Source organism: Ambystoma mexicanum, chromosome 6p, assembly GCF_040938575.1.
Source record: "Ambystoma mexicanum isolate Mex_15411 chromosome 6p, UKY_AmexF1_1, whole genome shotgun sequence".
NCBI classification, from domain to species: Eukaryota; Metazoa; Chordata; class Amphibia; order Caudata; family Ambystomatidae; genus Ambystoma; species Ambystoma mexicanum.
Window position 1 is genome coordinate 706191823 of NC_090935.1, and position 18505 is coordinate 706210327.

Consider the following 18505-nt stretch of genomic DNA (forward strand, 5'->3'; position numbering starts at 1 on the left):
AATGCAAAACAGAATAAACATATTTTTCACAGTTTCGGGCAAAAAGATCGAATAAAAAAGGCTGAATGCGCATTTACTTCGGATTCAGTTTGGGGAAAAAAAGCCCATAATGTCGAACAAGGGGAGCAGCGCTTATGGGGGTGTCCCCCGCTCCCATTATTCAGCATTATGGGATTCAGTTTGCGGGGGTGACCCCTGCTTCCATGAGATTGACAGCGAGGGACAATAAAACAAAAGGAAAAAGAAGAAAGGACCCTGCGGCGCCAGCTCCGTCCCACGTTAATGGGTTGGAACTGATGCTGCAGGGATTGAGTGTAATCTCTAGCACAAACAGAAGTGTGCCACTGAAAATTATAAGTAGGGGGAAGGAGTAGGGGGATGTGGGAGGCCAGAGACAGTGATCTCTGTGATCAATGTGCAGAGCGATTTTTGAATTCAACATTTTCAGATTCGGTATTTCGTCACATGTAGTAATCACGTAGATCCATTTTGCACGATGTTTACTACATTTATGTTTATGTTACACAGCAATATTAATTGTATCTATTTCTTATATGGCGCTACACACGTTGGGTCACAGAGCACTTAAATAACAGAAGAAATTATTATCCCAGACTAGTACTCAAGGTATCGGCCTCGGAAGGATGAAAGGCTGAGTTGACATCGCCAGGATTCAAACCTGCCCCAGCAGACACAGCACAGGTGTCAGAGTTAAGCGTTCAACTCACTATGCTATATGACCGGCTGTCAATAAACAAGTCTGCTACATTTTGCTCTAGTGCAAACATGTTTAGATAATATGGATTGGGGCTAAACCTGGTTCTTCCATTCCATATTATTTGAGTTGCAAAGCTGGGGCTGAATTAATTTGCTTTTACAAAAGGGCACGGCTTTGATTAGTTGGCCCCATATCTGCTGTCACAAATGGATCCTGGATAATGAACAGTACAGATGGCCATACAGAGAGAAAGATGATGGGTCACATTGCCGTAGGTATGACTGGAGGGTGATTAGTGAGGTACAAAGGCAGCAAAGGGACATGGTTGGATGTCTTAGATTAGTGGTAGCCAATTTATCCGCTTCACATGTTTTGGTGTATGCTCTCATGATCCCTACACACTAAATATAATAGCTGGGAGTGATGAGAGTTGAAAGCCACAATATCTGGAGGTTGGCAATGTTGCTACTTGTGCTGCAGATAGAGAAAGGTTAGAGTCTAATCTTACCTTTTTTTATAATTAATTGCTTACACCACTGCTGCCAATGTAACTTCGAAGAAGAATAGCTTTCTTTGTCAGTTTGGGTTTTAATATTCAAATGAAAAGTAAATACATTGTTTCTGCTGTAATAGGTGGATTGAGAGCATTCCAGACCCTTGAACCGTGAACTCCAAGACTTAACACATACTGTTTTTGTTGTTTACTTTGACATTAATCCTGGAGTTCATCAGGAGATGCTGGGGAGTTAATATACACAGCCAGTTCAAATGTTTGTTCAAGGTCCCTCCCGGCAGACTGATCTTTCACTGACTGTACATTAATTAACCAATGTATATCAGCAAGAGTGCTGAGCAAGTTCAGGAATTGCTTCAGGCATATGATTTTGCCTGCAGTTGTGGGAAAGAAACATGCCATGGCATATTTCTTTCTCAATCTGAAGTTGATGCACCTTGTGTTATTAAATGGTGCAACAATAACTTGCTGTGAGATACCCTTTTTCCTATCGCTGAGATATTTTGATCTTTCCAACATTGCGGTTAAGTGAAGGTGTCAAATTTGATATGTTTTGTTGCCTGTACCATTCATTTAGGAGGAGAGTTGGTTCCTAGTCACCTGCTTTGAAAAAAGAGTGCGACTACATGTACCAGAATTCCTAGAGACTTTAATGAGAATGAACCAGACACACCTGAAAAGGAGCAGGTAAATCTGACTGGGAATCAGAGTGTGCGCCTCATCTCCATTTCTTCTTACCATTCATTTAGAGCAGGGTTGTCCAACTCCAGGCTTCGAGGGCCAGATCCATTTTGGGTTTTCAGGATACCCCTTATTGATATTCATGAGATAAATGATTCTAAATATATGCACATTTTGTCCTCATGAATATCAATGAGGCATATCCTGAAAACCTGTCAGTTTTCCAGCGCTCGAGGCCCGGAGTTGGACAACCCTAATTTAGAGGAAATCATTTCTCAACATTTTTCTTTGATGCTAAACACCATCACTCACATTTATGAGCATAAAATAGCACACAACAATGCAGGTGTGCCAAAAGTATTCAGAAGCATAAACCTCATTGTGAAATGTACTTAAGTACTTTTAGTCTAACATAAAGAAACAGCATAAACACTTGTGTGAACTCTATTAGCAGGAAAAGTGCATTTAATTGAAAGCCAAAGATGGATTGCTACATTTGCAGAAACGTATTCCTGCATAGTGTAGGTGGAAGGAAACGTCTTGTACGCACAAAACGCGCACAGGGTTGGGATCAGCCTAGCAACTGATCTTTCATGGTGGCTGCCACTGGGAGGTTGCTGTTTATGGTTAGAGAGGTTTCCCCTGATATGAGTTGAGGAAAAGAAAAGAGAACCTCAGGCACTTCTGGCTACAATATGTAGTCTCTAAAAGAGCCTGATTGGTTTAAGGTCTAACCTTTTACAGTAAAAGCTTGATTACCTGGCCAGAAGATAACCTTTTTTTTATACCGTCTGCATTGTAAATATGAAATGTGCAAGTAAGGCATGTATTTAGATCACGTTTATTAACAACTCAAATATTAACAAAAATATAAATATTGCAATAGTACATAAAAAAATATGCACTAAATACACACATTTTACATTTACACATTTTAGAATAGGACTACTATTCTCAAGGCGCAGAAATCTTAAATGTAATCCAAAACATTACTTCCCAGCTTTCAACATTGCAGATTTCTACTCTTTAATATGGACCCACCTGTTAAAAATGTATGCATACTAAATATTGGTCCTATATGATACATCAGTGCACATCCTAGTATATACAATCATAGTTCCAAAATGTTTCTGTAACTAAGACCACAATGCTGGCCATTCTTCAGGGGTAAGCATAACATATCGCAGCTATGTTGATGCTTATGTGTGCACTTTACTTAAACTTGGTGGAGGTTCTGTCCTTTATCTTATATCTGTAGAGCAGGAAAATGAAAACAAAAACGCAAATGTATTATTGTAAGTAATTATTAATAGCACGTTTCAATGTAAGTACTATCCATATCTACCAACGTTGCCTTTCAATTCTAAATCTGATTGTTCATGAATTTCAAAACCTCAGTTCAATTCACGCCATTTTTATAACGGAACACACAGGACAGTGGAGATATGAACACACAATTCAGCAAAGTGCAGGTGGACTGCTTAATGCTCTTCATGACAGATTACCTGGCATGCATGCATAAGTGGAGTAATGGGGCATACCCCTAACAATAAGGAAGGCATTGTGGGAGAAGGTGGGTTTCCATATAAAGGCGAGAACTGATGTTAAATTCACCCCAACAGTGGTGGTTCTGTAAAGTGTTGTGAAGGGAATCAGCCCTGTTTACAAGGGTGAGTGTGCAGGTGTGGGAGGTTATCAAACTCAGACATGAAAGAGCAGCACAACACAGCAGTGAGTGAGCACAGGTTCGTTTTGAAATCTGTGGCACATTTCACTTACAACTTACTTTGAAAAGTTAAACTTGAAAAACGATTTTATTTTTGTGTGTTCATTTAGTCTCACAAAATTACTTTTTACACATTGTATCAAAAGAAAATTTAAGAAGGGAAGAAGAAAAATATTGAAAAGAACAATACATTTTCCATTCATATACTTAATTCATTTGAATCATACATATCGTATTTTTTTTTTATTTTATTTTATTTAATTGAATCAATCAATTTTTACAAAAAGAAACATCAGTCGCTTTTCAGATTCATTGTGGCCATTTCAGTTTGATGATGCTGAACCATAGTGGTATTAGGAAATTATGAGATTATGGAGTTTATGGAGTTAATCCTCCGTTCCGATCAATTTATTTTCAAGTTTCTATCTGGGTCAGTCAAGGTTCCTGCTCCAACACTGGAATGATTAAGTTCATCATGGAAACTGCTGCGATCACAGTTTTTGTCTTTTCTCTGTAGATAAGGGTCTTCCAGAAGGAGTCTCTGCTCATGGATGGAAAGTTCATTGCTGAAGGTGCCAAATATTTAATTATTTCAGTGTTCCATTTTGGGCACGTTAGTAGAAGATGTTTTATCGACTCAATTTCTTCAGATTGTGGGCAGAATCGGCAGACTCCTGAGTTTGATGATCCTTGAATGCAATTTACTTCGTTTGTTTTGAGCAAGTTCAATCTCATTCGAAGGAAGGTGTCTCGAGAGTATCTGTCCGGAAATCTCTTCAAGAACCCTCTACGATGGTTCAGTTTTAGTTCTATCAGAGGTAAATCTTTTGCCAGGGTACTTTTGGAGGCCTCTTCAGATGTTCGGATCCAGTCTAGCTCAAGAAGTTTTCTTTTTACTCTCAAAGGGTTTTCTAGTAATTCTTCCTCAGAGCTGCCGATTTCTGTCAGAGTTGACTTTCTGTTCGACACCCAGGTATTCAATACCTCATTTTTACTGGTTTGAATTTCGTCGTAGAGGGTCTTGAAAATTGGTGCACTGAATGTTGGCGTTGTTTTCCTATAAAGCCTCAAGGCATTCCATTCCACAATTGAGGCTAGGGATGATAGGCCAAGCTCATTCCCGATCCTTGTGGTACTTGCAGCATTTGGAAGGTTTAATATTTTTCTCCAAAATATTCCTTCCAAAGAAGGCCATAAATTGGTTGGCATGTGAAACGTGCCTTCTGCACCGTAGGTTAGGATGGGAATGACCTTTTTTCTGTAGAAATTCACTATGGCAACCATAGAGAACTGACCAAACTTGGAATCCATCAGGCGTCCTTGAGCTGCTAGGATCTTAGCTTAGATGTCAATAGCTCTTGAGCATGGACTTCTACTCATATCGTAATCAATATGAAGGCAATACAAAATCAATAAGAAGGCAATAAGAAACAATACAAATATCACATTTAAAAATAATATATAACTACATCAATCAAAATTCAAAAATAATATATAAAGTAATACAAACTAAAATATAATTCTGAATTATAAATTATAACTTCTAACATTTAAATGTGAAACTCTAACTCAAAAAACAAAACTCTACATTCTAACAACTAAACTCAAACTTCTCTAAAATTGAAAAATATGAAACACTTTAAAGTAACTATACAGAGCAAACTAACTGTAAGTAGTACTCTCACTGTACACTTTGAACTCTAACCTATCTATAAACTCAGAATTATCAATAAACTAACTTTAAACGCCTAACCTGTCACTATGCAGACATGTTTTGTAACCCGGGTGACCTCCAACATTTTGCCCTGAAGAGAAGAACACACTTCATTTAGAAGATTACAAAATACTTATTTACTAAGGGCTACTCATTCTCATTCTGATCTATTACTCTATCTAGCCTATCTGAAAGCTTTTGTTTTTAGAAATATCTCCTCAACAGGTAAACACAAAGTTATGCTAATTCAAGTGTCAAACAATAGATACAATGAGTTAGTTGTTCTAGCCACTCGCTTCCCAGAGCTTGCATCTGATTTACCATGTGGTTGCCTCCGCAAAAGCCCATTTCATAAAAATGGGGCAATGGGGACCATTAATCAGCCTTATGTTATGAGCACATTTTCATTTGTAAATTGTTGCTACCAAATTAAATACTCACTCAACTCTTTTGTTCAGCCACTAAGCCAAGAAGGTGTCAGGAACCATGAATCAGTATTTTTGATACATTTTTTTTAAACTGTTTATTTCAATTTAGCAGTCCTTAATTTGAACATTCACTTAAATTAAATGTAATAATTCATCAAAACTGTGTTGTTCTTACCAATAATGTGGTAACCATTCTTGCACTAGATAGCCAACTACATATCAGCATTGATGCTGCGATTCTATAAATCTTAGAAAAAACGTTCTTGCTAGTTGTTTCTATACACAAAACCCAAATAGCAAATATCAAACCTATGCTTAGTCTGCTCAAATAAGTGTTTCTAAAATATATCAGTTTCTAAATTAAACGATTTCTCAACATCTATAGCATCAGTCAGTTCAGGCTATACTCAATTCAGATTACCTCTACATGGGTCATCTCAATCTTGACAGGACAACACACTTTTTCCCAATGCAAGTTGTGCTTATTAAGTTACTTTCAATTTAAACTGGGCTGTATATTCAACTATTTCTTGCTTGCAATACATTTAACGTTTATACCAATGAAAATGGGCACCATGATTCAGACTTAGTTCCCATGTCCATCCATTTAACCTTTGACAGCCATGTCATAATAAAAACAGTAAAGTTTTCTGAAAGGAGATCCAGTTGTGCAGTGGTTAGATCAAGGACTTACTAATAGCAAGAGGCTGAAGTGCCCCATTGGCTTATACATCCTGAAACTAGTGCAATAAAGGTACAAATACAGCCTGGCCAAGCGGGGCACAGTTATCAGTTTGTGGGAATGACAGGTAAGGGGAAGGGGCATTCCTGAATGAGGGGACATACTTTTCAACGGGCACATGTAATTTATGCGCCGTGTGTGCAGATGCAGCTTGAGGTGTCCATGCAGAGAAGTGGGAGTGGGGGTACCCAGGGTGGATGGGGACCTGAGACCGGGGGTCATGGGCAGAAGGCATAGCACACTATATTATGAATCACTTCGCAGCCATGCTGGGACATGAGCTACAACTGATACTTGTGAGATCAGTGAGCCTGGCACCTGGGCACTCGCTGGGAAGGGAAGAAATGTAGTGAGTACATTCAGGCAAACAAGAACGAGATCACAGTGGGGTAAGTGGTTTCAAATCGCCCCTTGGCAGATGCGCTTGGGATAGGGGTGGTGGGGTGAGGGGATGAGCCAGGCGGTGGCCAATCATGGAGAGAGTTTTGGTGTCCCCAGGGTGCAACAGTGTTTTGTGTCCTTATCGATGTCAGCAGGGCACCTCATTGGTTAGATGCTATATAAAAGTTTCCTCATTGCCCAGCTCAAGTTGTTTTGTGTGTCTCCAGGGAACTGCTCACTGGGATATTAATAAAGTTCTAGTGGTCAGTTTAGGAACATAATAAAATGTACGTCATTTTGGGGAGGTGCATGAAGGTTTGGGATGTCACACTACGTGGTGCTGGACAGAGGGGCTCAAGACGACCTTCTCTGATCAAGAGTGGGCAATGTATATCTAGCAATAGGAGACTGATGTACTCCTGCCAATAAGCTTCATTGGATGGGTTAACATGTGTTAACTCAAAAGTTTAGCTGCAATAGACGGTGGTGACAGCTCTCTTCCATCAGTTCTGTTCCACTGTGCTGATTGAATTGTGCTCTCCCAGCTGCGCGTGGGCTTGCAATAAATAGTGTTACTTCTTGCCTGGTGTGCGCTCCATTTTGGGTTACTTTTGTGTTAAGCTATTTGAGGACCCCTGCTACATTTGGAGGCCCCCGTGAGATCCTCAGTTCCCTTAGCCATCTGAAGGTATTCCGGCCTCCCTCAAGGGGGGCACAGGTCAGGTGAGCACAGACTAGTCTTAGTGCATCACGGAGGGGGTCCTGCAGATGCAGAATTCACAAAGGTGTGCCTGATACCGAATGCTGCCCACACTCAGGTGGAGGGGTGAGCCACAAGGAAGTCTCAGTGCTGGGAGGACTCGAGGATTTCGAGGAAATGTGAGTGTACCTTCGCATGAACGTGCAATACCATGGTTGTGTGCCCATAAAGAGGGAGGGATTGTTTTATGGTGTTTTGGACACATCCTACAGAGGGGTAGGACGATTGGCCATAGTAGTCTTAGAATTTAGTTCCATCCACCAGATAGGGAGTGGATGTGTGGCAGCCAAGTCTGTGTTAGAGCAAAAGAGTGGGTAAATGAGCAGCCTACCACATTAGAGGGGAGTTGTGCATAGTGCAGGCGATTATATAGTTGTATCTTTTTTGGGGACAGGATGTTTTCGATATGCTGAGGTGTTGAAGTAGAGCAGGCAATGGAGTATTACATGTTGAATTTGTTTGTTGGTCAGATTTTAGGTGTTCTGTTTTCATAACAGCGAGTAGAAAAGTAATTGGTTGATGAGGAGTTAGCCTAGGAGAAGGGTTGGCACCAGAGGCAACTTGTATATAGGAGTGCTTGCTACATACAGTAGTGGCAGACATGGGCCCGAAGAATGTTTGTGGCATGGGACTCGCATACTAACATAAATGAAGGTGGGCCTGTGGAGAGGGCCATTGCTGAATTAACACTCAGTGAGTGGGTGGGCATGAGGAGAAGGCCAATGTGTGCGACTGGTGTGAGTGGGCTGGCCTGTGCAGAGGGCCATTGAATGTCGTTAGGGTGTGAACTGAAGATGCTGTGAGTATAACTGTGTGAGGGGGCGTACAAACAAGGAGAGTGAAAGGCGGGAGTTGCAGTAGGTTTAAAAAGAGAAAGAGCAGAGGGAATTTGTAGAGGATAGCATCAGGGCAGTGCACACAGAGAGGGACTGGCTTTCAGGGATACACCCCTGGATCACATGTGTAATAAGTTACCCCAATACCATGATAACATATTTCAGTGGGTTTGGGACACTGTGGGCAGTGCTTTCACGAATGGCCTGGGGAGGTATCATTTGATAGCGGTTAATAGAACATGTGTTCTCATAGCTGCTAGCAACATATAAAGCATCGAAATACAAAAGCAGGCAAAATATGTCAGGCCTCTGTAAACTCTATGACTGCGACCTGACAGATCAATCTAGTGCTCTGCTCACTTTCTAATGCCTGTATTGAACATTAAAGCCTTCAGCAGGGTACGCCTACTCACGGCGCATGTCCCAGAGTCGGGGTGACTCGGCCCGGGGAAGAGGGGTAGTAAGGAATGTGGACTGGGGAACCTAAGGAAAAGGGTGACCGAAGGTACTTGGCAGACATATAAAAAAGCATATAGCGGCAGTTGGTTACTATGTTCAAAGAAGCAGAGAGGATAATAGAAAAAAAGGTGCAGATGAAGGTGAAGGAGCAGAGGATCTGTGGGGTTGGTCATTGGGTGAACATCAGGAATTATAAAGTTCAAATTGGACAATGAGGAGTCCGAAAAGGGGGAGGAAGGAATGGATGTATCCAACGAAGACCATGAGCCTTCAGAGGAGGAGGAGGAGAAGAATCCCTTGGCAATAGATACGGAGAGAGAGAGTGGACAGAAGCAAAGAGAGAAGGCGGACCATGGAGAAACAAGTAGAGATTGATTGACGATCCTCCGCTGTAGAAAAGTGAAGATAGGGATAGCAAAGGTTGCAAGAAAGAGGTCAAACATAGGGCCTGTACAACCCAAATGCCACTGTCACAGAAGGGGAGGGGACACACACTATGTGCCAAAGCAGACTATGGACCGAGATGATATAATAAAGAGCTTGCCCTCCATTATGGCATGGGCAAGTAAGTGGATATACGCTCCCAAAAAAAAGACAGCAGGGGTTACCCTGACAATTGGGGATATAAAAGGCTTGTTTGCAGCGAAAATAGGATAGCAACGGGACAAAATATGAGAACAGCTCAGGATACTGTTACGCTCACCTGGCTCCCACAGAGGCGTCGATCTGAAATGGACAGCTGCGGTCTCCACCAATGTGATGCATAGGGCCGAGATGACGGACTGGACTAGCCCACCTAGCTTCGTTTGTTTGGCCCGTAGGAATATTCTTCTGCAAATGGAGAAAGGGAATTAACCTCCCGTGGAGTTGAGCGTAAATTCCCCCACCCCCGCTGTTCTCCCCACAGATCACCTTTGATGTCCCCTCTCATAGTCTCACCTGATGGTTTGAAAAGATGAGCTCTCCGTCCTGCATTGAGTGAAATGGCGCGTTGCTAACCAGTTGCTTCACTGGCTCGAAGGAATTGGTGAGTTCCAGAACAATATTGACTCTGAAAAGTATGTAGTTCGTAAGAGTTCACATGTCTGACTTTCACTCTTGTCCGATTCCTTGCAGTTTGCAGCTTGACCCCAGCAAAGAGTTCCTCGTGGTAGCTGACGAAGTTCAGGTAATTATTTGGCTTATCGTACACAGTTCAATAAAGTAAGGCCAGAATGTAAGCTGCTTGTTCCCTTATTCAGGTGTGGCGAGAAAATATGAAGTTTGGGGAATTATGCCTCCGGCGGTAAAATTAGGTAAGTCTATTGCGGTGAGAAGAGTTCCCCGTATTTGTCCCGTTGTCTCACCTTGTTGTCCTTTTGTTTCCCTTAGGGGCCAGGGTACGGCGAGGATGCAATGGAGACTGCGCCGACCCGTGAAGAGGAATAGTACCCCCGGCGGTAATCAGGTAAGTCTATGGGGGTAGTTACTATTGCCTCTGTTTATTTCCTTGCCTCACCTTTGTTGTTCTTGTGTTCCCCTTAGATGCCAGAATGCGACGGGAACGTGCAGAAGGATGCAGTGGATCGTGAGGATGCTGCGAAGGCCGGTGAGTTCAGCGCGGCGCTGCAGCAGGTGAGGCGGCGTGCATAAAATGCTTCTTTCTTCCAGCTCGAAGGTGCGGTGGATCCGGAATTCAGGTAAGGATCGAAGGTTTGCTCTTATTCTAACCTTTTCTCCTTCTGTTCCTCCCTTTTTCTAGGAGCTGCAGACTCGAGGCGGGCGTTGCAGAAGACTGGATGCAGGCTTGCAGACACGGTGAGCGTTACGCTGCTGGATGCAGAATAACGCGAAGCATGTGCTGCTCTTCGGGCGTGGTTTAAATAGCCTCCAAAGTAGTCCCAGGTAAATATTCTTCCCCAGCCCCACCGGAGAAAAAATTGGCCGTAGGTAAAATAGTCCCTTCCAATCCTCATTTAGCTTGGAGCTCTGCAGCATGGTCTGCACCAGGTAAGCTTGCAGCATGGTCTGCATCAGGTAAGTTCTACTCTATGAGCTTGGCGCCTATGGCACCAGGAGTGACTCGCCATATGAGCCTGGCACCATACGCGCCAGAACCGCATCCAAACTGCCCCTTGCAGGTGTTTTTGGGCTTGCTCAAAATAACTTGATGCCTGCTTCCGGGGTTGCTGGTCCTGGTCTGGTTCCCCGGGGGTAGGCATCATGACAGATACAATGGGTAAAGCTGAGTACAAATATGCATGATGGAGTTCCCCTTAATAACTGGCACGCGTACATGGAAAGTATTAAGAAGTATGTATCCCGATACATCGGATCTGGGGTCTGTAATGACCCACAAGATGAAAGCAGATGATGATCCCGCCGAATATATATGACAGATACAGTAGCTATGGACACGAGACACGGAAATCCTGGGATGAATACATACCCCATTTCTTTTACCACATATTGGTCAAAAGGCTCCCCCTTTATGTACAGAACTCTTTGGACAAATAGAGGGGATAGAAGCAAAGGGGTGGCCAGAGATACAGGCATCACAGCTGATTTAGAGGTATAGCAGCTGATATATTTGCCCCAACTAGCATTACAAATTTCCATAAACATCTTCATCATTTACACATGTTAGAGATATGTCATAAGGAAAACAAGTTATGCTTTATGAAAGCAAACCCAGTAATGCAGTGTTCATAGCAAGGCCTTACCAATGGAAAATTGTGCAGGTTCAATACCCTCATTGGTTACAAAATATTTATATTTCTTTGTTGGCCTGTCCATGAAGATAAAGTGGGTCACATGTTTAGCTTTGCATGCTTTTTACTGTGCTCTTTATCTTCATTACAGATGACTTAAAACATAGCAGTTATTGTTATCACAACTGCCGTTGCTAGTTCGCACATTCAACCTCATTTATCACTCGGTTGACAGTCAAGTCATAGTTCAAAAATCAATGTCTTATGCAGATAGACACAGTAGCTCAGTAGGCAGAGCACAGGCATGTCACTGGAAACATTGAATGCACAGAACTCTTACTGATAGGAGAATGCACAAACTGGTAGTATAAACCATCCTTTTTTTAAAGAGGGAGACATCTTTCAATTTCCAAGGTGTCTTGCTATTATAAAATAATTGTTTACTTGTGTTAGCATTACAAATGACTCAGAGAGAGAGCAGCAGATTTGATAAGCCCAATTATCAAGCGTATTTCCATTTTCACTTTCACCGATTTTTACTGTGACATTTATGATACAATGGAAACCAGTTTTTGTGTTCTAAAGACCAATCCAGTTGGGCAGTATGTAGAGCACGGGATAACAATGGAATTGTTGCAAGTCCAAGCCCCTGAGTGGCTAGAGAATATTCCATCTGGTAGGTTGAGCCGTATATTGGGTCTACATAGGTTGTTTTTGTTGTTTTTATTGCTTGTTTTGTTTATTTTAATTACAAATGAGGTGGAGGAAGACAGAGAGTGTGAGAGGAAAGGTGAGTGGGTGAGAGTGGGAGATCAGGAGAAAGGGGCTAGAGCAAGCAATGCCTATCTCATGCTTCACCCATTAAACCTTTTAGAGCCATGCCATAAACAAGCTATGTTTTCTAAAAGAAGATTCAGAAACCCAGTAATTAGCAAATGTGCTTACCAATGGAAAGGTTGTATGTTTATGCACCTTATTGGCCTGAAAATACTCAAACTTGTTGGAAATAGTTGTCCCTTTTTGGAGAGGGAGAATCGGTTTTAGTTTTTAAGGTTTCTTGCTTTCAAAAACTTTTTTTTATCTGTGTTAGACATGTAGATATCTTCCTGAGTGTGTTTGGCCAATTTAAAATTGGCTACCAAAGATCTATCCACCACCATGTTTTTCACACATGATCTGTGTTCACAGATCCGCTGTTTAACATGCCTTTTTGCCTTGCCAATGTATAGAAGGCCACATGGGCATTTACTGCCATAAATGGCCCATTTGGTGTTACAGTTGGTAAACGTATTAAGTTGCCATTTACGTCCTTTAAGATCTATCTCTTAGATGTTACTGGTTAAATGACAGATGGAACAATTCCCACATTTGAAATGACCCCTAATGGGAGGTAGATTCCCTTATAAATAATACACTAGCCGACAAACGATTTACATAAAAAGCAAGATTGTCCCAATCCAATATGGTGGATCACGTTTGTGAAAAGGCCGTATGAAGAACAGATCCATTGCGGTTAAGCTTCACAACAATTGTTCCTATAAACTGAAGCTAAAAAATATTCTGGTTAAAGGGCTGCATGAATAGGTAATATAATACAAATAGAAATGGTTTAATTATTCCATAGTAAATAAGGATTTGGGAAATTCAGCAGCGATCATGCCATTCCTTGAAATTAAGGGCGGACATGCCTGATGCTGATCAACTATAAAAGGAATGTAGAGACCGATCAACTATATCTTTTTCAAAAAAAGATGTGTTAGGCCCTACTAAGTACGAAGTAAAAACTATCTGATATGAGATATGTAAATTACATAACCAAAGGTTTAGTAACACACGCAGTTCTGATACACAGGTGTATTAAAAAGGTTCCTCCTGTGATGAAAGCGAACTGTAAATGGGAAACTACACCTTTTGATCTCGACTGAAGGAAACTGTTCCATGAAACTAGTGTGTACTTGTATGGTCACACATCAAGGAAATCGGAAACCTATTCAGGGGGCGATTGATAGAATTAGCATTGTGTTGTCTCTGTAGTTTTCAATGATCAAAATTAAGAAGACAAAACAGTTGGGTTGATTAAAAAGGGCTTGAGATCAACCAATCAACAAAACCTGTTAAATCTGTTATATTTAAAAAGTTATCGCTAGCAGATAAAAACAAGATTTAATTTGTTGAAATAGTAGCAAATGAAATAAAAGGCATGATAAGGATAAATGCAAATTAATGTTGTCCTTCTTTCAGTTCTGAAAAGGAAATCGTGACTGATTGATAAACTTCAAAATTTAAAATGATGTGCTTCCTTACATGCTAATAAGAAATGCAAGGTCAGTTACATGATAATCCAAATTCGAATCCCTATGATAAATATTGGGTACCTTTGTAATAATTGTCATTATATGTATGTTTGGTTTTAGATCACCATGGAAAATGAAAGTTGTGTCAACTAATATGGTGAACATAAAATACGCTATGTGAATAGAAAGTGTCCTGAAGATAGGTCCTACGAAACATGCCAATTAGATCCATCCACGCATGTGTTCGTTCAGAAAATGGGACCTAGAAACATATTTAATTTGTCAGCACAACTTGTACGTTTCAGAAACATGTGAAACATGTTAATAGAAAGAAAAGTAATGTCTGAACAAGTTAACTATTGATAGGATTTTTTCACGATTCACGTTGAAGTACTAACCTCACATTTTATTTTTTTTATTATTAAGTTTATTGAATTTTATAGAAAACATACAAGCAACAAACTTATCAGCATTGTAATCGTAGAACTCATTGCATAGAATCCACACCCCATATCCATCCCCAACCTTCACAGAATCTAAAAAGCAAAACAGGCCAACTTATTATCACATGTCATCCAAAAACCCACCCCACATATCATCAAACAATTTCAACTTTTTGTTCCTGCGAAGGATAACCTTCTCAATTCTGGCCACTTGCCTCAAGTCCTCCACCCATTCTGAACAGGTCGGTCTCTCATCACATTTCCATTTTCTCAAAACAATTTTTTTCGCAGAATTTGTAGCCCTAAAAAACCAGCATTTCTGTGGATAAGTGAGATCTTCCACTTTATCATCCTCACCCAAGATGATAGTGTTATAATCAAAATCCTCTTGCAGTAATAGAACCTCATTAATCTTTTCAGTGACACTCCTCCAAAATGTCCTCAGTTCATAACAGTCCCAGATCAAGTGTTCAAAGGAGCCGACATCATGCTTACACCTCCAACAGGACTCTGAGTCAATCATCCCTCTCGCATAAAGTCTCTGGGGAGTCCAAAACACTCTATTAAGAATTTTGATTTGGCGGCATTGTTCTCCAAGATTAATGGATGTCAGAGTTACGTTTTTACAAAGAAACCTCCACCTCTCCACAGTCATATCAGAGCCAAGGACCTTAGACCACTTAGTTAACAACCCCTCTGCTGGCGTGTACTGTTGACTCAGATTTCTATATACTTTGGACGCCATACCACCTAATGTCTTATATTCAGGTAGCCATAAGTGCCAACCACCGCCATCAACAGTTCTCTGGTTCCGCAGCAAACCTCTCAATTTTCTGTATTCACCCACTGTACAGTCTCTGAGATCTTTAATTTGTGAAAGTCTTCTATAGCTGATCCATTTGCCGTCTTCCATCAGATCACTCAACCATAGTACACCACTCAGGAGCCAGTTCAACCACAATAGCGGCCTCCCATTCAGCAAAATACCTGGATTCAACCAGATAGGGATGTAATCATTATCACATACCTTACGCTTACTTTTCTTCCATAGTTCCCTCCAACAAGTTCTCAGGAATCTTGTCGGCGGAAATGAGCGATAACCAGATCCATCCACCATGGACATTATGGCCCTAGGCGGCAACGGAGAAGAACTACTTGATTCCGCCAGCGTCCAAACATCCTCCGAATCTTCAATAAATGGAACCAGATGCCTGGCTCAAAAGGCCAAATGATAATTCTCAAAGTCAGGAACCCCCAAACCTCCACAGTCTTGGGGCAGCTGCAATTTCCACAAGCTGAGGCGTGGCTGTTTGTTCTCCCATAGAAAAGCCTGGATTAAACTCTCAATTTTCCGCCAGTGGCCCTTCTTTAGGTCCAGGGGAAGCACACTGAGCACATAGTTGATTCGCGGTGTTGATGTCATTTTGATGGCGTTCACTCTCCCCCAGAGACTCAATTTAAGTGCATTCCATCTCTTCAGGTCCACCTCCAAAGATTGAATCACATGTGTAATATTGACATCCATTATTTTCGAGACATCATTCGTTAGCCAAATCCCAAGGTATCTCATCTTATTCGGACACCACTTAAAGTGAAAACCCTGCATCTTCAAAACAGTGCAAGTGGTTGATGCCGTCAGCGCTTCCGACTTGGTCCAATTGATCTTGTATCCAGAAACCTTGTTGAACACATCGATCAACTCCATCAGCACAGGAATGGAGCTCTTCACATTCTGAACCACCACCAGCATGTCATCCACATACAACCAAACTTTCTGGGAGGCTGCACCAAAGCGTACGCCCTCAATTCTATCCTCTTCTCTTATTCTCACAGACAGCAATTCCATGGCGATCACAAACAGAATTGGCGACAGTGGACAGCCTTGCCTCGTCCCTCTCCCAAGTTCAAAAATGCCCGAGTCCATGCCATTAGTCCGAACACAAGCAGTCGGCTGGGAATACAGCAGTCTTATCCATCCGATCATGGTATCTCCAAAACCAAAGCCTTTCAATGTACTTAAAAGATATGTCCATTTAATACGGTCGAAAGCTTTCTCAGCATCCAAGGACAACGTCACCACATCATTATGGTGTTCTTTGCTTTCATACAGTGTCAGCAACAATCTTCTCACATTTTCTGAAACATGTCTGCCTTTTACAAATCCAGATTGGCCTACATCTATGATATCCATCAGCGCATTCTCAATCCTCAAAGCTAACGCCTTGGCGAAAATCTTGTTGTCCGTGTTCAATAAACTGATCGGCCTATAGCTGCCAGTTTTCACTGGTGATCGTCCCTCCTTCAGAAAAACGGAGATTGAAGCATGTCTTGTTGAACTTGGAAGGCACCCATTCCTCAAAGAGGCGCGCAGCATCTCTAGCATCAAAGCAAACACCTCTTCTGGGAAAATTTTGAAAAGTTCAGCTGGTAGCCCATCTGGGCCTGGACACTTCCCAGAATTCAGCGCATAAGCAGCCAACCTGAGATCCTCCACGTTCAAATCCCTTTCCATACACTCCAAGGATTCCAAACCCACTTTCTTCAGATGGCAGTCATCAATGAATTGACCAATTGTACGCTCAGATAAGTTGATCTCTGAAGAGTACAGGGTTTTATAATACGACAGAAATGTTGCATTAATCTCCACAGGATCAAAAGTCACCAACCCATCCTGTCTTTCCACTGCATTGACAGATCTGCCACTGTCCATAACCCTCAACCAATGTGCCAGAAGTCGATCACATTTTTCTCCTTTTTCATAGTAGTTGCTTTTGGTTCTAAAAAGCAACCACTCAGCCTTCGAAGAATACAAATCTTCCAATTGTCTCCTTTTCTGCTTCAATATTTTAATAGTCTCGTCTGAAAAGTTCTGCATATTATTTCTCTCAAGATCCTGAATGTCCACAATAAGCTTTTTCACTTCTGCATCTCTCATTTTTTTCTTTTTGCTGGACAAACCAATCAACAATCCTCGCATATATGTTTGAAGGCTTCCCACACAAACTCCACCCTGACTTCACCAGTCCAATTCACAGATATAAAGAATCTCGCTTCTTGAACAATTTTGTCCACAATTTCATCGTCGTCCAAGAGGGAGACATTCATCCGCCAGGTGTTAGACCTAGGAACCGGGAAGGTCAATCGCAAGTCTATGGAGATTGGAGCATGGTCCGAAACATGTAGTGATCCGATGTTACCCCTTTGGAATGATTGTGTACAGAGGCCAGAGGTCATAAAGAGGTCAATTCTCGAATAAGCATTATGCCTTGCAGAGAAGAAAGTATATTGTCCCGTAGAAGGGTTTTGCAATCTCCAAACATCTGTGAGGTTCCATTCATCAATTAGTCTCTTTAATGCTGTTCTTTTCACAGCGTTGGCATTGTCCACACCCCCCACACCTTTATCAAGTCCAGGTTCTAAAACCACATTGAAGTCCCCTCCCAAAATCACATTAATCGCATTTACATTCTGCAACATTTGCGTTAAAGCTACAAAAAAACTACCATCACCCCCATTCGGAGCATATATATTGCAGAAACAATACTGAGCATCCTGAATATGTGCAGTGACACATACTATCCTTCCATCCCCATCCTTCACACACTTCACCCCAGTGATCTGGAGATTCTTCCTAAAAAGAATACACACACCCCTAGAACCAGTAGTGAACGATGAACCATAAACATCACCAACCCACTCCTTTTTCCACTTATCTATATCCGCATCTAACAAATGAGTCTCCTGAAGCATCGCGACATCCACCCCCATCTCCCCTAGTTTACTCAAAATCACCTTCCTCTTGACAGCACAATGTGCACCATTCACATTCCAAGATACCACTCTGAAATTCCTCTGATAAGTGTAAGACATTGCTAGATCCCGTTTCCCAATCCTTGCAATGAATTCACAAGACACAATACTACCTAAACCTATAGTCAAGTAAAGAAATAAAATAAAAAATAAAAAAACACACTCCTGGGCTTGAACCACCCAACTAACCTCACATTGACTTGTCGGAATTGATTTCTGATTTTGAACTTCTTCTGTTCCCGCTTTTTTTGATGTATTTATAGGATTTTAATTGTTTTATGTTCATATATGAAATTATGTTTGCTTATT